We start from the raw sequence: 12,703 nt of genomic DNA on the forward strand, positions 1-12,703 counted from the left end.
GTTTACATTGCACTTCATGGGTCTGAGTCATTAAGGAAAGTAAGGCAAAAAAAGGAGTAAATCTTCTCCTGGACAAACCATGTTACAATGCAAGGGGTGCAAATTAGTTTATTATTTTTCACATAAGGAAAATATTGGCTGCTTTTTTATGTAGCAGACAAATACTTGATAGCTTTATTTTTACACTTAAATTTAATGTCAATGTACAACATGCCCTACCCCAGCTATAAATCTGGCCCCACATTTTAAATATACACCCCCTCCAATGCAACATGGTTTTGCCAAAGTTCAAAGTTACTAATTTTTTTGCTCTCCTTTACTTAAGGACCCATGTGTTTAAATAGTTATTTGTTATTTGTTTATATGGGCTCAGCTATTGGTATGAATGATGTGTGCATGGCCCGGAACTCCCTGTGACCATGGAGTAGGACCATTTTCCACTCAAGTGTTAAGGTAACAGTTAGTCAATTTCCAACACCTACATAAGTCTTATCTGTCAATGGTCCCTTATTTTTACTAGGTGTTGTGTAACAGCCACATCAGGTGGGAGACCTAAGGGGTTTGGGAGATGGTCCTGTTTATTAAAAGTTTTCCCATCCCAGTAAAGTCAATTCTGGAGGAGATGATTGTCTAAGCAGGGGATGTAAGCAGTGCGGATGAGGTCAAATCAATTTTTTACATGAGATAGGGTTTATGCCACAATACTGTTTACTCCAAGAGGTAAATGTATCAAGCTGTGAGTTTCCAGCAGGTTTTAAAAGTGGAGATGTTGCAACCAACCAGATTGTAGGAATCATTTTGTAGAATGTACCAAATAAATGGTAATTAGAATCTGATTGGTTGTGATAGGCAACATCTCCACTTTCAAACCCGCCAGAAACTCGTAGCTTGATACATTTACCCCAAAGGTTATTTGCCACTATCAGTGTTGTAAATCTTAGAGGGTTTATACTACAATGATTTTGTACAAACCAGAATGCTACAATCAATTATATACATACTTAAAGGATTATTCCAACACAAATTATTTACATGCCAGAGAGAATGTGCCAAATTGTTTTTGTAGAAGCTTGAGACTCTATGCCAACAGATTCTTTACATGCCGGAAATCCATTCAGTGAAAGCCAGTGTCAGTGTACTCATTCTATAACCTATCTTGTGGAAGCCAATTGGAATATGTCATAGCATTTGCACAAGTCATAAGATTTACCACTATAATGTCTGCTAAAAAAAAGCACAGAGTGTATGTCACATCCAGTCCTGGCATGTGTAATTCACAGACTTTTGACAAAGCGGTACTGCTGTTATGTGGAGATCAGGGACTAATAGTGATTGTTATGTAATTCATAGGAGTTTGGTGGTGATAGAGAGGTGCAGTCTGCTTGTACCACTTTTTTGTTTGAATTTTAGTAGTCTCAGTGTGCTCAGCTACAGTGATAAATCTAACAGGTTTGGCTGTTGATGTGGTGGCCAGCAGAAATAATGAGTCATTGAAAGACTCTGTTGGATGCAGATCCCGATTAAGGCTCTGGGGGGCCCAGGGCACTTAAGATGGGGGAGCCCCTATGATGTATTATGGCTTTCAGTTTAGACAGATTTTAGACAAATACACAGGCAATACTATGTGCGCTACTGTTAGGTGCATGCAGCTCTGCCTTCACGAGCAGTACAGTGTAAAGCATAAAAGTATTTCCCAACTGTCCTTGTTGTCAGACCAAATCCTGACTAAGCAGGACAGTCACCCAAATTCAGGACTGCCCCACCATATTCAGGACAGTTGGCAGACTGTCCTGCTCTCTCCTACCTGTTCTTGTCACTTTCACCAACTGTAGCTGCTGGTGTCGTTAGATCTGTAGCTGCTTGTCTGGATCCTGGAATGTTGGGGACCCTATTTTGAAAAAAAATTATGTACATGTAAGTTAGAAAACTTCAACCACCCCAGTGTTAAATCAATAGCACCTATATTTAATAATCTTTTAATATCTCAGCCTCATCATAACCTCTTCATTAACATCAAGCTCCCCATCACAAAATAATCCCCAACAGTATAATTAACCCTTTATAATTAATAATCTCATCATCCCCATCATCATTAGTTAACATCTACAGAATCATCATAAGAACCCCTTCAACATCAATTTATACAACATCCTTTATGATTAAATCCATTATCACCATCATTGATTAACCCCCACATCATCAATTAATTTAAATCAAATTCTTTAACCCCCTTCATTACCTCCTAAGTCTCATAAAAAACCTTCATCTTAATTAATTCCTTTAAGACCATGAACCAGATCACCATCATAATGAAAGCATCATCATAACTAGCACCCTCATTCTCAATTTTTTTGTCCCTCAAATATATTCACTCCTGGCAGCACTAATAATCAGTCATCACTGGAGACACTTTTCAAGGATACTACTAAAATTCTTCCCTATCCCTGGTTTGTATTGTGTTCCATCACCCTCCCCTTTACAGGCTCACCTAGTCCGCAGCGCTCACCTGGAGAAGTGCTCCACACTGGCCTTACACCGCTGGTGCTCCACTTGGGACTCGCCACATCCAAAGAAACCAGTCATGAGGGCCTGAGGCATCCGACTGTCCTAGTGGCCCTGCAAGTCGAATCAAGAGCTTTGAAGCTTATATAGGAGTAGGCAGGGACAGATTGGGAATATAAAGTGGCCATGGAATATATTCTGAAAGTGGTCTGATGTAGTGGCTGTGGCCAAATTGTCAGCAGGATATTAGAGTGACCAGCACGCAAGGGTTACAGCTATCTCTTAGACTGTGTTAGGCCATCCTCCAACCACGGCCACTTCAGACACAACGGCAACGCTGCGCGCACCACTACTAGATGCACGTGGCTCTCCCTTCAAGCAGAACAGCATGATGAGGGACATGCCTAGTGACTTTCCCTAAAGCCAGGACAGTCCTGACTGAGCGGGACAGTCAGACAGCAATTGAGGCAGTTGGCAGATGACAGTTTCTTTCCTTCCTATTCTTGCAGCTTTCACTACCTGCTGGTGTCTTATGTTCAGTTGCTGCTTGAAAGGATCCTTGATTAGAAAAGGGAAATACTATTCACTTCCTGGAAAACCAAGCAGAGAAAATCACTCTAGGTCCCTTAACCAGCACCAACATCAAATCAATAGCATTCATATTTAACAAATATGCCTATTTCTCCTAAGGATCCCCAACATTACATTATTAACAGTCCTATAACATGAAAAATTAACGCAGAAATTACATTATTAGCAACCCCATTACTTCAATAGACACCCTGCAACATACACTATACCAATTCCATCCCAAAACATACTATAACAAATGAAAATACCCTCCTATTAAAGCAATCTCCTCCTATACATTACAGCCCTACACCCCACCCTCCACATTACACCAATCTGCTATACTGCCCACCAATTACAGCAATACCCCCCTACACCACATTACAGCAATACCCCTTCACAATCCTCCACATTACAGCAAAACCCCTATCCAATCCTCTACATTACAGCAATACTCCCCCATGACTCTCTACACTACAGCAATACCTACCCCCCATGACTCTCTAGTTTATACCAATAGCCTCCCCCATCCCTGTACATTAGCACCCAGATTACCAGGTATTCACTTGTCTGAAATTCATAATTAAATTACACAAGATTTTGTTCTCACAAAAGAAGCTAAATTAATAAACCAATACATCTTAAAATGGTCAAAGTGGTTTAGGAAATGCTTCCTTCACCAAATGGCTTTTGCCTCTCCCTCCACTTTAGATCTTTAGATCTAATCTACATCAAGCCTCTTATAAAAAAAATATTGCAAAAATGGGTATAGAAAGTAAACATAATGCAAATACTACTCAGGCTTTAGGCATAAAATTTAGATTTATTATAAATCAAGTAAGACAGCATATAAAACCAATTATATAAAGCAAGCTATAAAATAAAAAAACAGTCTACAGTGATCTATTGTAAGTACCAGAACCAGAACAGTAGATATATATATACACACACACACACACACACACACATATATATATGTATATATATTCCCTACTTACCAAAACTCCTGGCCGGGTGAAAGCCAATGTGTTGGAGCCCTCCTGCGATTCTTGTTTTGCTATTTACCAAGGACAGAAGCTGCACAAATACAATCCCAGTCCTCCAATGGCTAATGCCATATCAGGGATTTTTGGAATAATTTTATTTTTATTTTTTAATTATTTTGTACATTATTTATTTATTTAATTATTTGTTTTAAAATCTGGAACTGGAAGCCATAGTCCGGGCTTCCAGTTCCAATGCGCATGCATGAGCTTGCATGTCAGCTCACTGATCCACAGTAGCACCCTCCAGTGGCCTGGTAAACTGTAAGGCATATGGGTTAAAACAACACTATCGTACTACAACATGGAGGTATCTTCATTTACATTTAAATATAAAACATGCTGGCTGCACACTATATAATTAAGGTGAGCTGCAGCATCAGGGAAAGTCTGTTTCAACTACACAGCTATGAGAGCCACCCAGAGATATGTCACCTCTACACGTTTCATGCCTGGGTGTAGTACCTATTAACGGTACTGAGTACCCCTACACTGTAGAAGACAACATGAGGACTCCGACGCCATACTACAGCGACCTGTAAAAAACTACTTACCAGGATGCAAATGACTTGATGGGACGACTCGCGATGTTGCCGACTCTGCAAAATGACGCCATCTCAAACAGCGACTTGTGTTAAAGCGGTGATGGACGGACCCGCTTGTCATTAATGTCATGTAAGTATTATTTTCGTGGTTAGGGGTATTATGGTTAGGAGTTAAGGTTAGGATTAACCCTAATCCTAACCCTAATCTGAACACAAATTTGTGTATTATGTGAAAACAAAAAACAAAAAGTGACAAACCAAACCACACGTCGAAATCTACATAAGATCAGAAACTATTTTGACTTTTGGCCACGCTTTCCCCCTGGGCCAACATTTTTAGAGGTAGGTTGCTTAGCTTGTCTCCATGCTACCCGTGATGTGGATTTTGCTAATATGGAGCGTTACTTTGTCTCCCATCTTGGTAATGGTGCCATCTGTCGCTCTACTGAGCATGCACAAACAGGAAATTCAGCTCTCAGCAGGTTCTTCCAATTGACAGTTGAGCTGTAAAGACGTCATAACTGGATCTGCATTTTTTTTGGGCAAACTTATATATAGATATATAAAGTAAGCGAAGGCACAAAATTATATATGAGAAACCTGTTCTCTGAAATTGCCCACAATACAAGTTTACTACCATCTGCATATATGAATGTACTATAATATAGTTAAGTACATTAACTGCATAAGCTTGTCGTACTGCCTGTCTGTTATTATTATTATTATTATTATTATTATTATTATTATTATTATTATTATTATCGTTTATTTGTTAGGCGCCACAAGGTTTCCGCAGCGCCGTACACGGCACAAACAGTACACTATACAGGGTAAAACAATACAGAACAATAAACACAAAGTACCAAAACTTCAGAAACTCCAGGCAGGCAAATACTGTAAAGACGGAGCGGAAGAACAGGTGTGGAGACAGGAGGGGAGAGGGGCCCTGCTCATACGAGCTTACATCCTAAGGGGATGTAAGCTCGTATGTTACAGTCAGTATAAACTGCGAGCATCTGTATATATGTATATATCATCTGTTACAACAAGTTCTGAAATAAACAGTAAAAATGCTATGTATGCAGCGCTCAAACCTATCTGTCAAGCAATGATAAAAATTGATAATAATAAAAATCTAGGTCACATATCGTCAATATAAACATGGATTTATTACCATACATTAAAAAACATGCAAATAACAATGAATGCTAGTGATGACATATGGGAGGAAATGTACTCCACATAAACTAGATCACAGTGCACTGTGACCTAGTCGGCACAATACAAACAATATAGAAAATGGATAAAATAATTACATGCAAAGATGTATGCTGAATTGTCATGCTACTCCATGATCCACAATGCTACTCTATATATATTGTCAGCTGAAACAATGTAGCCAAGGGAACATGGACGCAAATAACCATGAAAAAATGGGCACTGGGAGTAATTCCCACGTCAAAACAGCCACTAAATGCCGTGTTGCTCAATATAACCATTGACGAGTGGTAAAGTCTCAAAACAATGTATCCGTAGTGCCAATGTGTGGCATATATGTTGTGTAACTGAAGCTCAAATCGCTTGTATATGAATGTCTCATAAACTTTGAGTACTGAGCCACCTTTATCACAGAGTACTACATGTAGCCCAAACGTGGGCAATATGGCAATGGGTACTACACAACATCTATGAATAAATCAAAACCTACAGAAGTAGCTTTTATATCTAAATATAATAGTGCATCTTACAAAATCAAGAAGATCATTTTGAATCATTATCCCATTTTATTACAGGACCCTACTTTGGGAACTGTTCTTCCAGATAGACCACAGGTGGTTTTTAAAAAGAATTGTAACCTCAAAAATCTAATTGCTCCCAGCCTAGTTAAGAATTCTAATAAAAATATTGAAAAGATTGATACAATTTCTACTTGGTTACCACAGTCACTGAATGGATCATATAGATGTGCTAAGGTTAATTGCATCACGTGTAAATTTATGCAACATGGAGTTAAAGAAGTTACCTCATCGATTACCAAAAGCAAATTTAAGACCATAGGATTTGTGAACTGCAACACTGAATATGTTATCTATCTATTAGAATGCAGTTGCAGCCTCCAATATTCAGCCTGATGGTTTACATTAATCTATGGAATTGAATTGTTTTTTATAAGTGTTATAACTCATTTTGGGGTTGCATGTCTAGATGACTCTCATTGTTTCAATGTATCATTGTCCTTTGACTGTGATCAGTGTTATTATATACTGTAGGTTTGGTTGTAGAGAGTTATCTTTACATTTTCTTTTTTGCTGTTTTTTGCTGTTATTTATATGGTCATTCTCTATATATCCCCAGTGGTACCATTTGGGTCATTCAACATAGGCTAGATTATTTTATATACCTATCCAATCACTTACATTTACACCTATTTTTATTATTTTTATATTTATAATTATTTTTATTCATTTTCATTTATTTTTATTTTCATTTATTTATATTTATTTTCATTCTTTTTTCTTTTATATAGTTATGACTACTTTTATTTTTTATTTGTTCTTCAGTCAATTTCTATTTTTTTGTTTTTTATTTTCTAATTAGTTTTATTTTCCATTTTTATATTTATTTTTATTTTTATATTTATTTTTATTTTTATTTTCATTATATTGTATTTTTTCTATTCATTCTCTGACTCATCTATCGTTATTATGATTATCACTTATATTCTTCCTCTAATGAGGTTACTTACTACATACATGTTATTATGATTTATCTACAAGTTCAATATATTGCATAGCTGGTAAGATGATTAGAGCTGGATATCCCATGGTTAAATTCACCTCTTACTTATACCTGTATACTTTGAGCATATGTATGCAATCAATATGGTCACGTATCGTCAAGTGTGTGCTGCAGATGTATTCACTTATTAAGTGGTTAATTGACATGACAGCCTTTAAAAGGCTCATATGAGCCTTCATTGTATTTAGAGATTCCCCTGATGAAGTTACGCTTGTAATGAAACACATTAGGGGTTAGGACTGACTATTTTGTCATCCTTTTTTCATCCGTTTATTACCAACTATATACATCTATTTACTCATCATCTATGCCTAATATGCCAGCTCTATTTCCACGGAACATCTAAGTATTTACAACATCGATTCATCTGGCTTTACATGGAGAGTGGCTTCATCTGAATATTTGTATAAGTTCTGAAATAAAACTGACAAACTGGTTAAGTTTAATGGCTTCTTGTGACTTAACATCTAACACCAACGCCGCTGGCAACTAATGCATATAAAAGCACAAGTGCCCTGATAATGAGTTTTATGTCCAATAGATTTCACTGGTGGTGGAGAAGCAGGTGCTGCAACAGAGGGTGGACAGGGAGCAAAGGGAAGTGGGGCAACAAAGGGTGGAGGGCAACAGAGGGTGAAGTGGCAGGAGTTAGCAATGGGGCAGCAGAGGACAACAGTGGGGCAGCAGAGGGTGGAGGGGCTGAATATGGCAGTGGGGCTACAGTAAATTTGGGAGGATAATGAGGGCAAATATGTGGAGAAAAACGATGGGACATTAGGGCCTGAATAGAGAAACTTTGTATATGGGCAGGAGAGTAAACTTGGGACATAGGAGCCTCAGAAGAGAAATGTTGCATAGGGGCACGAGTGAGCATAGGGAAAGGAGAGGAAATGTGTCTCATATGGGATGGAATGGTTTCATGCGGCATATGTGCAGGAGGGTTAGTGGTGACATACTGGGCAAGAAGGTCGGTTAGACGGGTCATGGTAGTGTCAATGTATTGAAAAATGTGAAGAATAAGGGCGAGGGTCGAGTTTAATTGATGTTTATGTGGCATCTTCCACAGACACTCCTCTGGCTTCTAGACCCATTAATGTCAGTAACATTTACTTTTAACAGAAAGCAAGAGAATGCCACCATGCATAATATTAACATAATACATTAAGAAAAATCCAGTGGGATATATTAATCATACATATATATGGTCCTTTACTATAATCCTGATCACTCCCAATGTTACATACACTCATTGTGGTCACTTTTTTAGGTACACCCCTACACTTGGCCGTTAATGCAAATATCTAATCAGCTAACCATGTGACAGCATAAAAACATGCAGACATGGTTCAGACCAAAACACCAGAATGGAGAAGAAATGTGATCTAAGTGGCTTTGACCATGGAGTGATTGTTGGTGCCAGACTGGGTTGTTTGAGTAGCTCAGAAAATTCTGATCTCCTGGAAATTTTAATAGTCTATAGAGTTTACAGACCATGGTGTGCAAAACTAAAAACAACCAGGGAGTAGCAGTTCTGTGGAAGCAAAGGCCTTGTTAATGAGAGAGGTCAGAGGAGAATAGGCAGATTAGTTCAAGCTGACAGGAAGGTGATAGTAACTCAAATAAACATGAATTACAACAGTGGTATGCAGAAGAGCATATCTGAATGCACAGCACATTGAAGTGGATGGGCTACAGCAGCAGAAGACCACACCAAATTCCACTGTTGTCAGCTAAGAACAGGAAGGATGTTACAGTTGGCGCAGGCTTACCAAAAGTAGACAGTGAAGATTGGAAAAATGTTGCCTGGTCTGACAAATCTCAGTTTCTACTGCAACATGCAGATGGAAGGGTCAGAATTTTTATGAAAAACAACTTGAATCCATGGATCCATCCTGTCTTGTGACAACAGTGCAGGATGGTAGTGGTGTAATGGTGTGCGGAATGTTTTTTTGCTACACACTAGGCCCCTTAATGCTAATTAAGCATTGTTTATATGCCCAGCCTACCTGAGTATTGTTGCTGACCATGTGCATCCCATTATGGCCACGGTCTACCCATCTTCTAATGGCAACTTCCAGCAGGATAACGCCCAATATGACAAAGCACACGTACTATATCTCAAGCTGGTAGCTATGTTGCAGAGTACATCAATTAGGAATAACTGTGGCTCCATCGTTACTTCTGAAAAGTGGTCATTTTATTGTAAATGCAGTAAAATACACAGGCACAAATATTCATTTCTGAGAAATGTTTACAGCTTTGTTTATTTCTCTATTTACTGGTGGCGCTACCATGCATTCATGGGCATAACTACCCATGAGGCACCTATATGAGGCACAGGGCCGCCGACAGGGGGAGTGGGTACTATTTACCTGGGCTCGGGCATGTCAGGGGGCCCAGCCCGGGTCCTCGCGCCAACGATTTTTTTTTTCAAAACTAATTTTTCTTTGGGCAGCGGTGGGGGGGGCTCGGTCGTTGGTAGGGGGAGCAGGGTAGTTAAAAAAAACAAAACCATACTCACGTGATTGCGGCGCCAGCGTCCCTCCTCTATGCTGCTCTGTGCTCCATTGCTCCAGACTGACTGAATGCCAGCTGTGACATCATCATGTCACGCCCAACATTCAGTCAGTCTGGAGCAATGGAGCACAGAGCAGCAGAGAAGACAAGAAGGAAGAGAGAAGTAAAGGTAAGTGAAGGGAAGAAAATGGGGGGGGGGTAAAAAACGGGGGGGGGGGCATCATGACACAGAGGGGTTAAAGAAAGGAGGGACAATAGCAGCATGACACAGAGGGGTTAAAAAAGAGGGACAATAGCAGAATGACACAGAGGGGTTAAAAAAAGAGGGACAAGCAGCATGACACAGAGGGGATTAAAAAAAAGAGGGACAATAGCAGCATGACACAGAGGGGTTAAAGAAAGGAGGGACAATAGCAGTGTGACACAGAGGGGTTAGAAAAAGAGGGACAATAGCAGCATGACACAGAGGGGTTAAAAAAAGAGGGACAAGCAGCATGACACAGAGGGGTTAAATAAAGGAGGGACAATAGCAGCGTGACACAGAGGGGTTAGAAAAAGAGGGACAATAGCAGCATGACACAGAGGGGTTAAAAAAAGAGGGACAAGCAGCATGACACAGAGGGGTTAAAGAAAGGAGGGACAATAGCAGCATGACACAGAGGGGTTAAAGAAAGGAGAGACAATAGCATGGCACAGGGGGTAAAAGAAAAGAGGGACAAGCAGCATGGCACAGGGGGTTAAAGAAAGGGGCAAAGGCAGCATGGAGGGCGCAGTGTGATCATAAGGGGGCATAGCGTGGAGATGATAACGGGGCAAAGTAATGTGTGTGTGATGGCACGGAGCTTTTGGCAATGTAGTGTGTGTGAGGTAGATGGTGGCTAATTATTGGCTGCTATTTTGTTTGCGGGGTAATGGGAATACTATTTTAATGTTGGGGCTGGAGGAAGGCCTAAATATTAATCATGGATGTTATTGATTTAATGGTGGGGCTGGCTGTAATTTTCTAAATGTAGCCATTTTTTTTCCAAATAGGTCCTCCAACATTCCATGATCCAGACAAGCCACAGCTAAAGAAATCTGCAGCCACATGTGGTAAAAGTGAGAAGAACAGGTTGGACAGAGCAGCATAGTGTGTGAAATGTTGTGATTCTAGTCGGGACAATGTCAATGTTTGGTGAGCCCAGTGGGCGCAGACCAAGACTGAACTCTTTCTGTACACACTGTATTCTTCCTATACTACACAAGGGTGCTAGATGTCCTGAAAGTCAGGAGTGCTTGGACAAATGTCACGCTCCGTGGAATTCAGGACCTAGTGATCTTATTGTGCTAGCCACGCCTCAATGGTGCATTGCCACGCCCCCAATTGTGTGACCATACCCATGAAAAATTTTGCGCCGGCGCAAATTTTTTTTGCTTGCTCAACTATAAGGGGGGGCCCCATGAATTTGTTGTACCGGGGCCCTGAATTCCTCTTGACAGCCCTGATGAGGCACAGTGGTCACCCGATGAGTGTTAATCCACTGTGGATGCCCCTATTTTGCACTTCTAAGCATGCACAGGAGCAGCTGCACACACAGTGGGCAATAAGTTCCATTACAGTGAGCGATTAGATTTGTAAAGGTAGTTTTCTTATAACTTTTGGTTTCCTCTTCCACAGGCGAGCTCAATCTAATTAAAAACTGTAAACTTTTTGCTTTATGAAATTGTACAGGCCATGTGACAGAGCAAGTTGTGTTTAAAATAATTTACTCAATTTTAAAAACCCATGGACAGAGGGTAAAGTAATGCAAATAGAAATAAAGAATGAGGTCTGTTGCAGAGGTTATACTAACAACTTTAATTGATAATATAAATTCCCATAATGTCACACTTACCTAAGTCATTAAGGAGAGCAAAGCATAAAAAGGAGTAACTTTGTACCTGAGCAAAACCATTTTGCATTGGAGGTGGGAGGGAAATTTAAAAAATGGGGATACATGTATAGTTGGGATAGGGCATGCCCTAGATCAACTTTAAATTTCAGTGGAAAAATAAATCAAGAATTTGTGTACTAGATTAAAAAACAGCCAGTATTTAACTTCTGTGCAAAATGATAAACTAATTTGCACCCCTTGCATTGTAACATGGTTTGTCCCAGAGAACACTTCTCCATTTTTGCCTAACTTTCCTTAATGACTCAGGCCCCAGTACTAAGCAATGGCCACCCTGTGCGAATCATCTTCTGTAATGATGCTTACAACTGTTGCTCCTCTCTGTTAGTGATGGTAGCTGGTAGTTTGCTACTGGACTGTGATATCGTATGTCACTGAGGCGGAGGAGCACCAACACTGAGACTGACATGCCCCCCCTCTGCTTACCCCCCCCCCATCACCACTATTTCTCCACACAGGTAAGGTGGGGAATGCAGCAATTGGGGGGTGGCTTAGGACACTAGGGTACAATTCCACCAGACCTGGGGGTACATTTATCAAGCTGCAAGTTTAAAAAAGTGGAGATGTTGCCTATAGCAACCAATCAGATTTGTGTGCTACATGTAAAAACAGTCAGTATTTAACTTATGTACAAAACAGAATACTAATTTGTACCCCTTGCATTGTAGCATGGTTTTGTCCAGGAGACTGAAATAAGAAGTTTCTCAAGTTAAGATCCTTAATGAATCAGGCCCTAGAATCTGATTGGCTGCTATAGGCAACATCTCCACTTTTTCAAACCTGCAGGTTGATAAAT

This window comes from Mixophyes fleayi, chromosome 6 (assembly GCF_038048845.1).
Source record: "Mixophyes fleayi isolate aMixFle1 chromosome 6, aMixFle1.hap1, whole genome shotgun sequence".
Lineage (NCBI taxonomy): Eukaryota > Metazoa > Chordata > Amphibia > Anura > Limnodynastidae > Mixophyes > Mixophyes fleayi.